This window comes from Mizuhopecten yessoensis, unplaced genomic scaffold (genome assembly GCF_002113885.1).
Source record: "Mizuhopecten yessoensis strain PY_sf001 unplaced genomic scaffold, ASM211388v2 scaffold716355, whole genome shotgun sequence".
NCBI lineage: Eukaryota > Metazoa > Mollusca > Bivalvia > Pectinida > Pectinidae > Mizuhopecten > Mizuhopecten yessoensis.
The window spans coordinates 1,069,742-1,089,114 of record NW_018480075.1 but is presented as its reverse complement, the minus strand read 5'-3'; the positions used below and the strand labels follow the sequence as shown (position 1 = coordinate 1,089,114).

General features: G+C 38.7%; 2 protein-coding genes across 4 annotated transcripts in view; one reads left to right on the top strand and one right to left on the bottom strand.

Moving 5' to 3' along the window:
* LOC110443640 (focadhesin-like) overlaps positions 1 to 19,373 on the bottom strand; it is a 364,600-nt gene that overhangs the window by 290,572 nt on the left and 54,655 nt on the right. The gene's annotated exons all lie outside the window — the stretch shown is intronic.
* Positions 1 to 19,373, top strand: part of LOC110443642 (FMRFamide receptor-like) — a 39,528-nt gene that overhangs the window by 7,723 nt on the left and 12,432 nt on the right. The window lies entirely within an intron of this gene.

Genomic DNA, 19,373 nt, shown 5'->3' with positions numbered 1-19,373 from the left:
CTCTATCACTCCATCAACATTCTACCAGATGTTACGAGAAAATTCTGTAAACAGTTCTCCGTCACTTTTGTTTACTGGAAATGACGTGAATAAATATCACACATTTCTTGTTCAAGAATGATCAGATTAACCATACTTATTAATCTTCTTGTCTGAAAAAACACTCTCAATTTTCTGTTATTTGATCAAATGATTTACCCAATAAACACTACATAAAACTCATTTTCATCATGTATCTCTTCATATATAACTATTTTAAAAACTTTTATCAAACCAAAAACAGGATAATTTTACTCCTAGAATGACAGCACATATTTCTTAGAAATTTGAATCACAAAGACGTCCACTTTTCAAACATATATAATAAGACCATAACAACAGCATTTTATTTCCTGAAATTGTCATTTCAAAAAGTGGCCATTTTTAGGAATAGCAATTTGAAATTATGCCATCAACATTTTCTTTCTTTCCCCTGCCCTTTCTCCTATCACTCTCTCATCCAAACTTCTTCCTTCTCTCCTTCCATGTCCATCAACCACCCTACTTGAAGGTCTTCTCTCTGAGAAAACCTGGAAAAAACACTGATTTCCTCCTTCTCTCGTTTCCTGTTCTTCCCATCTACTTCTTCCTTCCTTGCCTCCTTCATGTCTATCCTATCTACCTATTTTTTCTATTTTTCCATCACTCCTCCCCCCCTTGTATCCCTCTTTCCCCTATCATTTATATCTACAGTAGTTTTAATATACCCAAGTCAAATATAAAATAAAATTGATGTCCTCTTCAGAAAGGTAAATGATTGCTATAGAACTATACTGGATGGCAATATAACTCTGGTTGGTTTTAAAACATTTAAACCATAAATCTCAGTTTTGCTTCTTCGAATAAATGTATACATACGTGTATCATAAACTATAAAAAAATAACTTTTTATTTTGCCAGAAGATTTATAGTCTCGAAGGTAATACTGCACAAAATGATTGACGGCTTTAATTCCAAATTTCCATGAACCCTGCTAAATGGCCAGCAAAAAAGCACAGAGCAAAATTTAATACCCCCGCTATGATGTTTTTTAACCTTCCTTTCACACATTAACTTTGAAATAAGACGAATCCCTTTAAATGATTCAGGCCAATCTATTGCAGCATTTAGGGGGATCTAGATGTGTGCAATGTGAGCGTGCATTGTGAGCACCCAATGGGCGATCAATTTCACACATGAGTGACAAGCTCAATCTTATTAGGTGTTTGACAGGCATGTCATGGGGCATGAAATTGACGATGAAACAGATTAATTCCTCAAACCATGTGTAAGGTTTTTATAAAAGATCAAAGTCTCTCACGGGAATAAGTCACTTTGCAATCATTAATTTCGGAGCATTTCTGTAAATGATGAGGATGGAGTGACCATCCGAACCTACTTGACCGCTGTAACGATTGGTCAATACTTAATTGACCATTGACCTGAGCTGCAGACATCTGAGTTACAAGAATAGTTAACACTTAGGTTCTAGTGACGGTCAGTTTAATTAACATATCTCTAAATATAGGAAGATCTTATTTATATGAACAGACTTTGACCCTTAAAAATTACTACATACCAGGAATTTCTTGCTGCACTCTAACTTTCGCCTTTCCCCCTCCCTTCTGAGGGCAAATCTATCATTACAACAAATCTAAGTAAACAGCAAAATAATTAAATGAACAGGGCGAAATAAGGGTAACAATTGATTTAATGGGTAAAGGGCAAGAGTTTGTCTGGGCGAAAATTGATTTAATGGGTAAAGGGCAAAAGATTGTCTGGGCGAAAATTGATTTCAAGGACAAAAGGGGAAAGTTTGACTAGACGAAAATTGATTTCAAGGACGAAAGGCGAAAGTTTCCTGTTTTATAGCAGTAGCTTCTCTTCTGAAAACAGGATGGTTAGTTCCACAGAATGGTCCTTGGAAAACTTTGAAAAAACGTTTTGCCTCTTTTACTTTAAACAGGATAATCCTATCACACCTGTGGTCCTAGGGGTTCACTCATTCACCCCTGAACTTTCAAAATGAACTATTCCAACTTTGAATTGGAAGAATTCAAATTTGTCTTCTGGGGTGAATGAGTTAAAATCTCTTTTTATCTGTCTCTTTCTCTCATTTGAAACGTGATATGTATTATTTCAAAATAGTGCTCTCAAAAGATTGTTTTCTGATAACTGGAGAAATAAAATCCCTCAAAACAGAATGACCATAAATTTCCAACACTTTGTTTTTAATCAAACTGTCTTCAAAGACACAACAACAGTTACATCAATTTAGAGATTTCGTCATCAGCTATCGAGACTTGGATCTATCTAAGTCTGACTTTTTTCTGTTTGATGATATCCTTATAATACATTGTACTTAACAGAAAAACAGCCCAACACTGCGACAACTCAGGTTTGCTCTATATCTTTTGAATGGTCGTGTAACAAAATTACGTCATCACACAAGAATCAATGATAAATACCACTAGCACGCTGAAGTTAGCACCTAAACCTCGTGAGAGAACAGCTCAAGTTCTGAGAATCCATAAAAACAGTCATTACTATGCAAGAGCTCAAATAATTACCATCAAAACTCGGGCCTGCAAATCAAGCTGGTTATTTTTTTTATTTTAATACCGTCAAATAATCTATCCCTTTAAAGTATTATTTTTGTCGACATGAACAATTTCCTGTCGTAATAATGTGTTTACAAAACTCTACAGCGTGTTATTGATAGCAGTAAACACGAGGTCAGGAAACTTGCATTGCACAAAGAGTAATAATCACGGCAAACAATTACATTATGGTTTTGCAATAGGACGAAATGGTTTATACAGATCTTTGGCAGGGTACACAGTTCCACGTTCGTTGTTAGATTTCTATTGCACACCTTAGTTCATCTTTGGCTCCGAAACACGAAAAAAACAGACATGCAACAAGCTGGGACCACATGCCCTGCCAAACATCTAGACCTGTAAAATCATCTAGATATCATAGTGAAGTTGTCCAAAATGTATGAACAGCAGGATTAATTAATCTACAGCTATACTAGTGAGGGAAAGAAGAACAAGAGGCCCATGGGCCTTAAAGGTCACCTGAGTCCTACAGTATTTATTTTTGTTGTTGAAATATGTAGTAATTTGAGTAAAAAATAGTATAATGTTAACTTAACTTTGTCAGGACCATGAGCTGATCATTCCTAGACTGATTTTCAGTGAGATCGGCCTGTTAGAACTTGTTTTTAAGTTTGAAATAGGTATTTACGAAAGAGCGGCCATGGCAGCAAAATTGTATTTCTGATTGACCCGAAAAATAACAACACTTTGTCAGGACCATGATTCGATCATTCCTACAAAGTTTCAGTTCAATCGGCCTAGCAGAACTTGACTTTAAGTTTGAAATAGTTTTTCAAAATGGTGGCCGTGGCGGCAATATTGGATCTCTGATTGACCTGAAAAATAACAACAATTTGTCAGGTCAATGAGTCGATCATTCCTACAAAGTTTCAGTTCAATCGGCCCAGCAGAACTTGACTTTAAGTTTGAAATAGTTTTTCAAAATGGCGGCAGTGGCGGCCATATTGGATTTCTGATCGACCCGAAAAATAACAACACTTTGTCAGGACCATGAGTCGATCATTCCTACCAACTTTCAGTTCAATTGGCCCAGCAGAACTTGACTTTAAGTTTGAAATGTAAAATGTTAACGGACGACGGACAACGACGGACGAAAACGGATAGCAATAGGTCACTTGAGCTAAAGCTCAGGTGACCTAAAAATATTGTAGAAAAAGAAAAGGAAAAAACACAAAATACATTTTCAGCAATCAATGGATACACATTATAATAATAAGAGCATCTCTATTCTTCTTCAAAGCCTTAATGACAAAATCAATGTTGTAGACCATATTTTCTCAAAGCCTACTCTGAAGATTTCAGCACATGCATAACTGCAACTGGGTTTTTTAATAGCTTTTGAACTTAAAGGTTTAACTTTCACTGAGTAAGCCACAATCAGATCTTTCACTGATAAAAGTCAGCAGAATTTGTTTCACAGTTTTATTTCAGTCACCTCAAAGAGGCTAGAAATTGTTCTACACCACCGTGGTGAAATTCTGATATTTTTTAATTATTTATAATACTATGTAAACAGAATGCAAATCTATCAGGCTTCTATATTGATCGTACGAGGACAAAGAAAATTGTTAATAATTCTCTTGGTACATTAACATTACAAAAAAAAAAAAAAAAAAAAAAAAAAAAAAAAAAAAAAAAAAAAAAAAAAAAAATAGTGAAACAACTCTATCAATCTATATCAATCACTCATGTTGGTCCAGACGGTAGCAGACTGGGGGTCTCGATGCGAAAGGCAGCTGGAGAACCTAGAGAAAACCCACGTGGTTGGGCAGGTGACCCGATACCTTTTGACATCAGATTGGGGAATCCAACCCGGCTGTCTTAGTGAATGGCAAGTGTGCTGTCCACTGTGCCATTCATCAATTATACATTTACAGCAGATGTGGAATGTGTGTATTCTTATAAAAATAATCTTGATTTTAAGAATGATTTCTGCTAAAGTGACTACTTATGATACTTGTGACCTCGACATTTAACCTTGTCATAAAAGTTCAGACCTTGAACTCTATATTGGGAATTATTAGTGTGTAGATCACCATCACATCTTATATCTTCAATAGGCTTCATCAGTTTGGAAATAGGAAATATCAAACTTTTACTTTATAAACAAACAATGTATGTATTAAACGTGTGGCAACGTTTCTAGACAGACTGGTCCCTTTGTCATCACATCTTGTCTACATATTCTAACCAACGTGACCATAGGGGATAATCGATTTCATCCCACGTCAGCCTCCCCTGTGTGGGTTTTCTATGGATACTCAGTTTTATCCCACGTTAGCCTCCCCCGTGTGGGTTTTCTATGGATACTCAATTTCATCCCACATTTGCCTCCCCCCGTGTGGGTATTCTACGGATACTCAGTTTTATCCCACGTCAGCCTCCCCTGTGTGGGTTTTCTATGGATACTCAATTTCATCCCACGTTAGCCTCCCCCGTGCGGGTATTCTACGGATACTCAGTTTTATCCAACGGCAGCCTCCCCTGTGTGGGTTTTCTATGGATCCCCAGTTTCATCCCACGTTAGCCTCCCCCGTGTGGGGTTTCTATGGATACTCAGTTTCATCCCACGTCAGCCTCCCCTGTGTGGGGTTTCTATGGATACTCAATTTCATCCCACGTTAGCAGCCCCTGTGTGGGTTTTCTATGGATACTCAATTTTATCCCACGTTAGCCGCCCCCGTGTGGGTTTTCTATGGATACTCAGTTTCATCCCACGTTAGCCTCCCCCGTGTGGGTATTCTACGGATACTCAGTTTTATCCAACGTCAGCCTCCCCTGTGTGGGTTTTCTATGGATACTCAATTTCATCCCACGTCAGCCTCCCCTGTGTGGGTTTTCTATGGATTCTCAATTTCATCCCACGTTAGCACCCCCTGTGTGGGTTTTCTATGGATACTCAATTTTATCCCACGTTAGCCTCCCCCGTGTGGGGTTTCTATGGATACTCAGTTTCATCCCACGTCAGCCTCCCCCCGTGTGGGTATTCTATGGATACTCAGTTTCATCCCACGTCACCCTCCCCCGTGTGGGTTTTCTATGGATACTCAGTTTTATCCCACGTTAGCCTCCACCGTGTGGGTTTTCTATGGATACTCAATTTTATCCCACGTTAGCCTCCCCTGTGTGGGGTTTCTATGGATACTCAATTTCATCCCACGTTAGCATCCCCTGTGTGGGTTTTCTATGGATCCTCAATTTCATCCCACGTCAGCCTCCCCTGTGCGGGTTTTCTATGGATACTCAGTTTCATCCCCCGTTAGCCTCCCCCGTGTGGGTATTCTATGGATACTATGGATACTCAATTTCATCCCACGTTAGCATCCCCCGTGTGGGTTTTCTATGGATACTCAGTTTTATCCCACGTTAGCCTCCACCGTGTGGGTTTTCTATGGATACTCAATTTTATCCCACGTTAGCCGCCCCCGTGTGGGTTTTCTATGGATACTCAATTTTATCCCCCGTTAGCCTCCCCCGTGTGGGTTTTCTATGGATACTCAATTTTATCCCCCGTTAGCCTCCCCCGTGTGGGTATTCTATGGATACTATGGATACTCAATTTCATCCCACGTCAGCCTCCCCTGTGTGGGTTTTCTACAGATACTCAATTTCATCCCACGTTAGCTTCCCCCCCACGTGGGTTTTCTACAGATACTCAGTTTCATTCCACATTAGCCTCCCCTGTGTGGGGTTTCTATGGATACTCAATTTCATCCCACGTCAGCCTCCCCTGTGTGGGTTTTCTATGGATACTCTCAGCCTCCCCTGTGTGGGTTTTCTATGGATACTCAATTTCATCCCACGTTAGCCTCCCCTGTGTGGGGTTTCTATGGATACTCAATTTCATCCCACGTCAGCCTCCCCCGTGTGGGTTTTCTATGGATACTCAGTTTCATCCCACGTTAGCCTCCCCCCGTGTGGGTATTCTACGGTTACTCAGTTTTATCCCACGTCAGCCTCCCCTGTGTGGGTTTTCTATAGATACTCAATTTCATCCCACGTCAGCCTCCCCTGTGTGGGTTTTCTGCAGATACTCAATTTCATCCCACGTTAGCGTCCCCCCCCCGTGGGTTTTCTACAGATACTCAGTTTCATTCCACATTAGCCTGCCCTGTGTGGGTTTTCTATGGATACTCAATTTTATCCCACGTCAGCCTCCCCTGTGTGGATTTTCTACAGATACTCAATTTCATCCCACGTTAGCGTCCCCCCCACGTGGGTTTTCTACAGATACTCAGTTTCATTCCACATTAGCCTCCCCCGTGTGGGTATTCTATGGATACTCAGTTTCATCCCACGTCAGCCTCCCCCCGTGTGGGTATTCTATGGATACTCAGTTTCATCCCACGTTAGCCTCCCTCCCCTGTGTGGGTATTCTATGGATACTCAGTTTCATCCCACGTTAGCCTCCCCTGTGTGGGTTTTCTCTGGATACTCAATTTTATCCCACGTCAGCCTCCCCTGTGTGGATTTTCTATGGATACTCAATTTTATCCCACGTTAGCCTCCCCCGTGTGGGTATTCTATGGATACTCAGTTTCATCCCACGTCACCCTCCCCCGTGTGGGTTTTCTATGGATACTCAGTTTCATCCCACGTTAGCGTCCCCCGTGTGGGTATTCTACAGATACTCAGTTTCATCCCTCGTCAGCCTCCCCTGTGTGGGTTTTCTATGGATACTCAGTTTCATCCCACGTCAGCCCTCCCCCGTGTGGGTATTCTATGGATACTCAGTTTCATCCCACGTCAGCCTCCCCCCGTGTGGGTATTCTATGGATACTCAGTTTCATCCCACGTTAGCCTCCCCTGTGTGGGTTTTCTATGGATACTCAATTTTATCCCACGTTAGCCTCCCCTGTGTGGATTTTCTATGGATACTCAGTTTCATCCCACGTCAGCCTCCCCTGTGTGGGTTTTCTACAGATACTCAGTTTCATCCCACATTAGTTCCCTTCTATGCAGGGTGGAGTTAGAATATGGTGGTTTTGGACACTTTGATTTCAGAAAATTATTTCTGATCACTTACTGGAAATATTCTGGTCAGGTTGATTAAGATCTGGTCAAAATGTGATCCAGATAAAACTTTTCTCAAAAACCTACGAAAGATTGCAGCCATCTATAATTGCCATGGGATATTTAAAAGTAATCTCCAGAGAGTTCTGAAGATACCTGTCACTTGTCTGTGGATGTCTGTTTTCCCTTCATACGTCAAATATTAGACTTTTTAAGACATTTACAATATTTTTTCTGCCATTTGAGACCATGTCTCTCCTACAGGAAAGCAATTTAGCTGTCGGATTGATACAAGCCACCGTGGGAATCTCAGACATTTTATAGTGACGATCATCATGCATTACGTTTATTTTGTCAAGAAAATTCATAAAAATATCAAAAGATAATGTCAGGTAAACTTTAAACATTCTGCAAATTATTGCATGATTACGGCATTAATCATAAGGGTTCTGTTACTTTTGCCAAAAAATACAACGAAATCTATGATTCCTCAAATGACTTCGTATCATCTTTTAATTGATGGAATCATGCAGGTGCAAAAGAAACACAGACAAATCATGGATTTAAAACGTCAGGCCGAGGGGAAACCTCTTGAGGTCTAAACTCTTAAAACGTCAGGCCGAGGGGAAACCTCTCGAGGTCTGAACTCTTAAAACGTCAGGCCGAGGGGAAACCTCTCGAGGTCTGAACTCTTAAAACGTCTGGCCGAGGGGAAACCTCTCGAGGTCTGAACTCTTAAAACGTCAGACCGAAGGGAAACCTCTCGAGGTCAGAACTCTTAAAACGTCAGGCCGACGGGAAACCTCTCGGGGTCTGAACTCTTAAAACGTCAGGCAGAGGGGAAACCTCTCAAGGTCTGAACTCTTAAAACGTCAGGCCGAGGGGAAACCTCTCAGGGTCTGAACTCTTAAAACGTCAGGCCGAGGGGAAACCTCTCAAGGTCTGAACTCTTTAAAACGTCAGGCCGAGGGGAAACCTCTCGAGGTCTGAACTCTTAAAACGTCAGGCCGCGAGAGGTTTGATCTCCCAGTTACATATGTCTCAATTCCTCGCAACGTTTGGTGCTCCTGGTTTTTCACGAAGCTGGCATGAAATTAAATTGTTTGGAGTTGAATTTTCTGAGGGCACTTGTCTACCCAGAACTGAGATTGGTTCGGCCAACATGTGTACACTTTGGATTAAGATTGCTCTCAGGAAAGGTGTAAACTCTGTCTGAGCGGAAAATTAATGACAAATTCTTTATATCAGTTCGTGCAGACAGGTTCAAATAATTTCGTAGCGACGGTAATATGTTTATTTAATTCTATTGATCTTTACTCTTAATTTCAATATTATAAAATCACTTTGAAGACAAGCGTGGTAAAAAACACACGGGATAATAATTTGATTGATGATGATTCAATAGTCTGATTGATTGCCACTAGAATCTTGGGAATGGCAATATGTAATGAAGAGGAGAGGTTTTCAAACTTCCCAATGTAAGTAATACACTGTAGAGAATAAGCCTTTGATATCTGGTGAGACTTTAGCTGCTTATGACTTTCAGTTACAAGTATATCAAAACAATTCTCATAGTGTTGTTCCGATAACCGATTATAATCGAAAACCAATCAATTGTACAACCAATTCAAATTAACCCATGGATAAATTTCGTAATCGATTGCATGTTGTTTTCTGTTGATATCTGTCAGATTTACTCTTAGTCAAATTCTAGAAGTAGATTAAAACCAAGTGTAAATATCAAGTCAGCCTTTGATTTTACATGTCAAACCTGCTGCAAATCCCAATTCTAGCTGGTATACCATCATAATAACAAATAGTTCAAATAGATTTACCAGAATTGGGATATGTTCCGATTATAATTGATAATTGTTCATTAAAAGTCTTCCGATAACCGAATTTGATTTCCGCTTCTCATTCCCAACATTAATTTCTCAGAGCCAGCCGGACCACTTGTTCAATTCAACCAAACAATGAGTGTTCCACTCCCTTGGCCATGCATTCTAAATTTGGTAATTGTGCATTGCTATGACTTCTCTGTCTGCCATGGTGAGAGAAACAAATTAAACTGACCGCCATACTGCAAAAACCACCCACGCAAACTAGAAAAATAACAAAGGGCGACTCCTCAGTTCGTGATTAACATGACACACACAAACTAGAAAAATAACAAAGGGCGACTCATCAGTTCGTGATTAGCATGTTAACACTGCATTATCAAAGCATACATAGAAGCACTTTTTAAAAAATGTTTTATTTTAAGCATGACATTTACAAGTTTCATTAGAGAGAAAAAAAAAAGAAAAAAAAGTTTGTCACAATGCTCGGTGCAGTGTTCTTTAATAAATGTGCAACGGGACAATGAAGTTACTCAGAATCGGCTGTTCTGACTTGTCTAGCAAATCAGCACATTTTGGGCCATTAAATCCGCAGGAACATCAGGTATGCCTGCAGGAAATGTCCTTGTGGATGACGCTGATGGCCAATATAATCAGTTCTACGACGGTACCTTTGATCTGGTAGAAACGTAACAACCTTACACAGTTCACATACGTTCCAACATTTTACTTAATTGCTTTAATGGATTCAAAACCATCAACTCATTTTTTTTTTAAAGTGATGTGTCTTAGAACCTAAGCACATGAAACAAGTATGCGAAAGTTTTAAAAAAACGAAGTCCATTTTTATGCGCTGTATGCATATAATCTTTAATGGGTCTATATCCGGTTGACTAAAGCTTCTGAAGGTAACTTTATAAGATGATACGTGTGCTTCGAAATGATGTAACTCATAATGTAGATTGATCGTCAGAATTTGTATACAATATCATGTGTTCCATCCTATCAGAAGGCGTTTAACAATAGCACTGTCGTGTAGTGGAACTGGACTGGGTCAATTGCCGTTGACGAGGTACCACAGTCGGAGAGTGTCCATGTCTCAAGTTCGGTCCCAATAACATTGTCGTAAAGATGAAGTTACCTTGCCACTGATATCCCAGTCGATGTGGCTGTCCTGGTTCTCCCTTTTAATTATTTATTACACGTTCAAAATGGGTTTTCTGGAGGACAGCAGACACCTTTGGTCTTTTGTCTTGCTTAATAAAAGTACACAGAAGAAAACCAAGTTTCCAGGGTTTGGTGAGGGTGTGTAAAATCACCTCAGACAATCGTAATTGGCAAACAGCAGGCTCAGGTTTCTTTTGTATTGTAACAACAACAACATTTTTTTTTTCTGTCTTAATAAAAGTACACAGAAGATGTTTCCAGGGGTGAGTGAGGGTGTGTAAGGGATCTCTCATTGGATAAACAGCAGGCTGTTTGTTACCAAAAATAGGAGCGGCAGACACCAAGTCAGTATCCAACAGCTACTAGTTATTTTTATTTGTTGAAACATGAACTAGTAGATGTACTCTGAAAACAGCATATTTCCGCACATCTAATTGTAAACAAATGGCCGAACTTTTAAAAGGCAATAAATATCAACGTCAGAAAGTCAAAATACATCAAACTAGTACTCTTGAACCTATTTCAAATTTTTAAAAAGAACAATAAAATATTTCTGGAATAGAAAATTCTATATGCAGTATTTTTGTATCATTACTATTCAAATTTTTGAATATTTTATACCTGAATTACTTTGTAGTCTTCACATACATATGTATATTACCATTGTTCGGAATGAAATTTTCCATTCTGACTTCGGAAAATGAATAAAAATTAATTTTGCAAAAGCCAGATATGGATTAGTATGCAAATTTAGAAATAAAACAAGGCATTTATATGTAAATGTTGCTCTATAAAATGTAGATAGTTTCCAATTTTCTTGATAATTACCAATTCAAAGAGACAGTACTCCAGTTGCCTATGAAAAGAATCAGTTATTTTTGATGTACTGCTTGTGATTAACATTTTGGACATGAACAGTTTGCTCATACATACAGAACTTTAAGTGACAGTTATTCATAATAAGAAATGCTCTGGGTTTTAAACATATTCTTGGGGGGGTTTCCTGAATATATTACTACATTGTTTGGAAAACTGCATATCATGATACATCTAAAACTTGTAAAAACCTGCTAATTAGCTACCTTTTTAAAGACTTGTGGTATATACTTAGTAATGTGAATTAACATCAAAGAACCCCAAATATCTCTCTGTAAATAAAAATAGCATGTTATGTTGCCATGTGACTGCAAAAATGCTTCTTGCAATTGGTGCTGCAACTGGGATATCCCAAACATGACACCAGACCAGGAGACAGTCACAGATCCAATTGTATCTGGTCTTGTTGCCAACTCTATCTTATGGAAACAGTGACCATAATTAGTTTATGGTTTATTATTAGTTTATAATTTTCATCTGGTCATCAACTGAAATCTCTGGTATGACCTGACATAATCTGGTCAGTTGACAGGTTATGGCTCAGCTAGAAACAACAAGAGCTGTTTTAGAACAGCAAATAGCTCGCCTATTGGCTATATATGTTGTTAGATAGCAAATACCAATAGATCACTATAGAAGTAGTCAACAGCGTAATGATGGTGGTGATCCACAAAGTTGCCCAAAAACTTTTTAACCAAGTCCAATTGAGCAGTTTTGGCCCTTAAAATATGAAAGTATGGTTCAGCACATTGCTTACACCTCATGTAAATGCCTCAAACTCATAATAGACAAGCGTATTGAGTGTGAGGATCCAACACTGTCCGGAAAAAACCCGCCAAAAACCTTTAACCCCAGTGAAGCGGGATGCAGACGCTTACATCTTTGAATAGGCGAGCTAAAACTCTACTTATGATATTAGTCGTATGATGTAAGGTATTAAGCCTGTGCTAATGAAATGAAGCAGAAATGTCTGTGCTATAGGTGCTTTTAGTTCAAATCACTGCACTTGTTTTTTAATTCCAAATACAAGAGGCTGGGAACACTTCACTTGAGTGATGTTGAAATGAAAACTTTCTAGCTGGGTGTCAAGAGGAAAATAAAGCATCATTCAAATCTAAAGTGGATCATATTCAGTCCCTCAACAGTAAATGAAGGTGGGCAGTTAGGACTTGAATCCAAACAAATTCTACTTGAACAGTTCTGAATTCATTCATACCAAAGAATGTCTCAAGAGTTTTAACTCGTAACTTGTAACTCAGAGGGAAACATTTCATGATCTTTAATTCACATACCGTATCTATCTACAAAAAAGCCCCTTATTACCTCTTGTGAAAAAAGATTGACCAATTATAAGTAGGGAGGGGGTATATGATAGATTATGTTCTGTGATATCTTTCCCAGAAATGATGTACAAGACCATACTGCATATCACAGCTAACTGTGACTTCATCTGGCTGTAGATCATGATGTCCTACTTCATTCTTCACTGAGGTATCACAGCTAACTGGCTGTAGATCATGATGTCCTGCTTCATTCTCCACTGAGGTATCACAGCTAACTGTGACTTCATCTAGCTGTAGATAATGATGTCCTACTTCATTCTTCACTGATGTATCACAGCTAACTGGGACTTCATCTAGCTGTAGATAATGATGTCCTACTTCATTCTTCACTGAGGTGTCACAGCTAACTGTGACTTCATCTAGCTGTAGATAATGATGTCCTACTTCATTCTTCCCTGAGGTATCACAGCTAACTGTGACTTCATCTGGCTGTAGATCATGATGTCTTGCTTCATTCTTCACTGAGGTATCACAGCTAACTGGCTGTAGATCATGATGTCCTGCTTCATTTTCCACTGAGGTGTCACAGCTTACTGTGACTTCATCTGGCTGTAGATCATGATGTCTTGCTTCATTCTTCACTGAGGTATCACAGCTAACTGTGACTTCATCTGGCTATAGATAATGATGTCCTACTTCATTCTCCACTGAGGTATCACAGCTAACTGTGACTTCATCTAGCTGTAGATCATGATGTCCTACTTCATTCTTCACTGAGGTGTCACAGCTAACTGTGACTTCATCTAGCTGTAGATAATGATGTCCTACTTCATTCTCCACTGAGGTATCACAGCTAACTGTGACTTCATCTGGCTGTAGATAATGATGTCCTGCTTCATTCTCCACTGAGGTATCACAGCTAACTATGACTTCATCTGGCTGTAGATGATGATGTCCTGCTTCATTCTCCACTGAGGTATCACAGCTTACTGTGACTTCATCTAGCTGTAGATCATGATGTCCTACTTCATTCTTCACTGAGGTATCACAGCTTACTGTGACTTCATCTAGCTGTAGATCATGATGTCCTACTTCATTCTTCACTGAGGTGTCACAGCTAACTGTGACTTCATCTGGCCGTAGATCATGATGTCCTGCTTCATTTTCCACTGAGGTGTCACAGCTTACTGTGACTTAATCTGGCTGTAGATCATGATGTCCTGCTTCATTCTTCACTGAGGTATCACAGCTAACTGTGACTTCATCTGGCTGTAGATAATGATGTCATGCTTCATTCTCCACTGAGGTATCACAGCTAACTGTGACTTCACCTGGCTGTAGATCATGATGTCCTACTTCATTCTTCACTGAGGTATCACAGCTAACTGTGACTTCATCTGGCTGTAGATCATGATGTCCTACTTCATTCTTCACTGAGGTGTCACAGCTAACTGTGACTTCATCTGTCTGTAGATCATGATGTCCTACTTCATTCTTCACTGAGGTATCACAGCTAACTGTGACTTCACCTGACTGTAGATCATGATGTCCTACTTCATTCTCCACTGAGGTGTCTCAGCTAACTGTGACTTCATCTGGCTGTAGATAATGATGTCATGCTTCATTCTCCACTGAGGTATCACAGCTGACTGTGACTTCACCTGGCTGTAGATCATGATGTCCAACTTCATTCTTCACTGAGGTATCACAGCTAACTGCGACTTCATCTGGCTGTAGATCATGATGTCCTGCTTCATTCTTCACTGTGGTACCGCGGCTAACTGTGACTTCATCTGGCTGTAGATCATGATGTCCTGCTTCATTCTTCACCGAGGTATCACAGTTAGCACTCCATTCCTGAAAACTTATGTAATATAGAGATTTTTTTCCATCCCTCTCCTCGTTCCCGACTTGTTTTTCAATCTGCTTTTTAACATCCTAAATCTCACATGAAATGAGAGAAAACTTGATTCCTCGATACATTCTGTAGTGTTGGAAATAGTTCAGCAATATAAACAGCAAAGATAATTTTTTCGCACCAATATTGAAGTCGGCAATATTTGCATTAATAGCCGCCAACTTGGCGGAAAGCGTTAAGATTCTGACAGCTATAGGGTGCCGAACACAAATGGAAAACATTTGCACAAAGCAACGATCAGTTTTCAATTTTCTTCCATAATTAAATGCCAGCTGGTATGTATGTCGACTTGACATCTGCGCGCCGACTCTGTGAAATCTACAACCAAGTTTACTTCGACATCTCCCCCAACAAATCATCACTGTTTTACAATAATGATTTCGATATTGGTGATAAACTGTCCGTGCCTGCCTTCCGGCGACACTTTGAGAAGACTTTAGTTGATGGATTTTGAATGAAATTCAGTGCATGAAGTTTGTGTCTAATCATTTAATGTCCCTTCCAAAGAATTCAAATAGATTACTGCAAACTATAATTTATATTTGTCCCACAAAATGTTCAGTCTTGCAGATCTTTCAAAAATATAGTAGTTTACAAATGAATTCAGAGGAGACTTGAATAAACTTTAAACATCATTTTCAAATTTAGACTTTTTTCATTTTTTCTCATCTTGAAAGTTCTAATTATCACAATCATTCCTTTATGGAAAACTATTGCCTTACAATATATTAATAAATATAACAACCAACGAATTAATATCATTTTCTTTTTAATTAAAACATGATGAAATTTTTCAATGTTTATGTACATGCTATTATGACTCAATGTGTAAGTAGTTACGACATGTGTTTGAAGTTTTAGTAATTCTGCATTAGGTTGGCAAAATAAACCATTGTACACCAAGCCTTTGCCCATTTAAGGCTATACAAAGTATACATTCCATCTTCAATGAACCCAGTAAATCTAGGACCCAAGACCCTTTACATACAAAACATTACTTAACTTACAATCTCTTGTAATGTTTATTGCAAGTGAATTTTCGTGAGTACCTGCTTTCATCTCATCGTCATTTTAACGAATTTGAGGTGGTCAGGAATGGGTTTGAAACCACATGGATCTAAGATTTTATGAAACGATTACGGTTACCTGTAATTCAGAACTAATTGACTATGATGGGTAAATATTACAGTGAATTCCCCAGTCACCACACGTCTGTGTTGTCACGACAATTTTCATTGGTTAATCAGCCAGTATTACTAAGAAGTCTATATAGGACTAGTTTGATATACAGTCGAACCTCGTTATCTCGAAGTCGACGGGATCGTTGGGAAACTTCGAGTTATCCGAGTATTCGAGTTAAGCGAGTTCCTATTTTTGGCATAAAGCTTGGTAAAGTGTTTGGTCCAACATGAGGCTATATATGTCATTGATTTCTCTGACTATCAACGTATTTAAACAGTCGATAAATGACGAAAAGATAACTATAAAATTAAAAATAACTTATTCATAATCATATTCATTAATTAATTAATGTTACAATAAACACACCTGCTGTCTCCGACCTCCTGCTATGCTGATAGAAATTTCAATGCGGAAATGAAAGTGCGCAAGTCTTTATACAAATCACTGTATTGGAGCGTACACGCTGGATTGCTCAGTTGATTTCGACATTCCGAAATGGGTATGAGTTAATCAGGAAACATATCCACATTTATAAACCACAATGACACTTGACATCTCCTCAACACGACGTAATCAACAATAATTATCGTATTGTTCCTATAATCTCTCAATTAATTATCAATGCCATACGAGCTCCTGTAAAAACATAAACCAACGAACCAGTCATAGGTTGTGATTTTTACTGTGGAGCTTATTTACGCATGACCGCACACTGTGACCCATTTTCCGGTTAGAATGTGTCGGCAACTTTGGTGTAAATAAAGTGCTATTCAAATTGTTTACGGGCTCGCAGTAAGTACTAATTGTTGTTAATTAACATTGATTAAGTTTGTTTCTTTATTTGTACAAAGTGTTTTTACAGTCAAACACATTTTAATGCCATAAGTTTAATCGAAGTAATTATGACCGAGCGTCAGCTGCTCTATGAGAACGATGTTTACCGTAGCACGTATCAAATAATTAAAGAATTTATGATAGACTTGTGAATCTAAAACTTCGAGGTAGGAGATATTTTTATGTTGGATTTTCGTTGTTGGGACCGATGTTTCACTTCGGGATATCCGAGTTTTTCGAGTTTTCAGAGTTCGAATTATCAGAGTTTTTATTACTAAGATTAAGAAGAGTTTTGGCCGGGACCAATGAAATACTTCGAGTTAAACGGGGTCTTCGAGTTATACGAGTTCGAGATAACGAGGTTCGACTGTACTTGTTATCATCCGGAGACAACGATATCTGCCAAACAATGTTTTGACCACATTTTCAATGACTTATTAGTTGATGGGTGGGGTAGGAGGGTAAAATGCAACCAACACTAGTATGTGTGAATTTCACTTTTAATTTATGTACATAAATGTTATTTATCGATGACAAAGGTGTCATAACCACTAACACGTTCCTCGTGCATTATCAAAAGTAGAGGTGAGGTAACGATGATTACTTCGTTGATTTCTAATTTTACCGACAAATCTCGTGATATTCCTCTTCAGTCATAGACTACCTTAATGGCCATGAATCATTGCACATCTAAACACAAAATTTTAACATTGACTTAGGAACTTAAGGAAACTGACAAGATCTCGACTGTTAAAACTTGGACCACACAGCATCCCATGCCGAGGATGTATCTTTTGTGTAAAAAGTCGGCCAAGGACTTAAACCATTTAAGATACAACATTCTAACACACAGATGAACCTATAACAGTTGCTGGATTTGGAAATGTAAGCGCGACATTTGATGTCTGATGCATGGATCCGAAGGTAGTATTAGGTATAAGACGTAACAATGGTCCTAATTATATTTCTAAAAATAAATACTGACGCAGCCACTGCTGCCGGAAAAGTGACAGGTCCTGCTTTTTGGACATCCGTTACAGGCAACACAAAATACACAATAGTGTAATCATTAGCCCATCTCAATATCAGAGTGCCGATAATGATAACCCAATACGCCACGGGAGAAATTGAGGCCATGTATGTGAATAAGAAGAAAGGGCATTTGGAACACCTCAGTTTGTATTACAAGCGTAACTAAGTAAAAAGCCTCGCTAGGTTAGGAAAGTCATGTGATAAAACTGCCAGAATTAAAATTTGGTCAGCTGTAAAAGGAAAACCTGAAATGTTTAAGAATTGTTTTGATGTACGTTGATGGTGAGAGTCCCTAATTAATAACATGTAAACCAATGAACATCGGACGTAACCGTTACTCCTGCCCCGATTGTTTTTATAAATAAACCATAGGTCATGGTATGGTTACGTTAGCAGATTTGATCAAAGTCATTTCGGCTTAACCAATCAAAAGCCATATTGCAAAAAAAAAAAACAGAACTTTTAATTCCAGATGGACAGTGGGTAGGCATATGGCTTATTGCCAGAGAGTAAGGGCTGATCAGTTTGTCGTTTCCTAGAAAAACAAAATTGTATGGGTGTGTATGGGTGTGATTAAGAACACCATTCACAATCTTTACTGATGGCCGTAGCTAAGTACCAACATGAATAATATTATATCACCAGCTATCTGATACACGTCTGTGTGAGTCCGATTGTGTGAAGGCGGCTGCTGAACCACAAAAGCCCCTAGCTGTTATCTATTACATTCTGAACACTGTGACTGAAAAACCCAAGGTCATATTCAGGACACATGTACACACTGGCCAAAAGGAAAAGGCCCTCAAAACACTTTGGATAGTCATTTGACCTTGATGAAACAAATGACCTTGTCATTGGAAAAGATGTACCATAAAAACTTTGCCAGTTTCACAAATTGGTCCATATACAGCAGCAATTTGGAAGGAAGTCCAAAATACAAATCACATTCCTGAAGCTATAGATGAAGGTGCACAACTTTGCAGCAATTCGGTGGTTTCTTTTTTATCCATTTATAATATTTTCAATATCAAGTTAAGGAGTACCAATGCAGAAAACATAATGGTGATAAAGGTTCCTCTTATAACTGTTTTTATTACCTGGGAGTAGTATCGGAGCAGGGGGGGGGGGGGGGGGGGGAGGAATTATAGCTTGGAGTTGTTTCCCTTGTCAGGATATACTCTCTCATTTTGATGCTGTGCATATAGGATTTCTGCAAAATTGATGACATATAGGATTGGCCAGTTAAGTGGTACAGAGCTCAACCCTTGGCAGGTTTTTTTTTTGTTTTTAAATAAATTTTGATCTTGAAAAATTATGTTTCAATAAAATGCATGGTGCAAGATGGGATTTATATGGGACACTTTTGGAGAAATTGACTTAAAGAAATATTTCAAAATAGTGGTAATGCTACCTATATACATTTTAACTTTATAGCACTGTTGATCACATTATAACAGGATAATAAACAAGCACTTTAATGACCATGATTTATTATATAATGGAAGTAGCGATACAAGTAAGGAAAGATAAATTGAAATTTCTAAAAATATGCAGGGTATATGAAGTTGATCTGAAGAGCTAGAAATCAAAC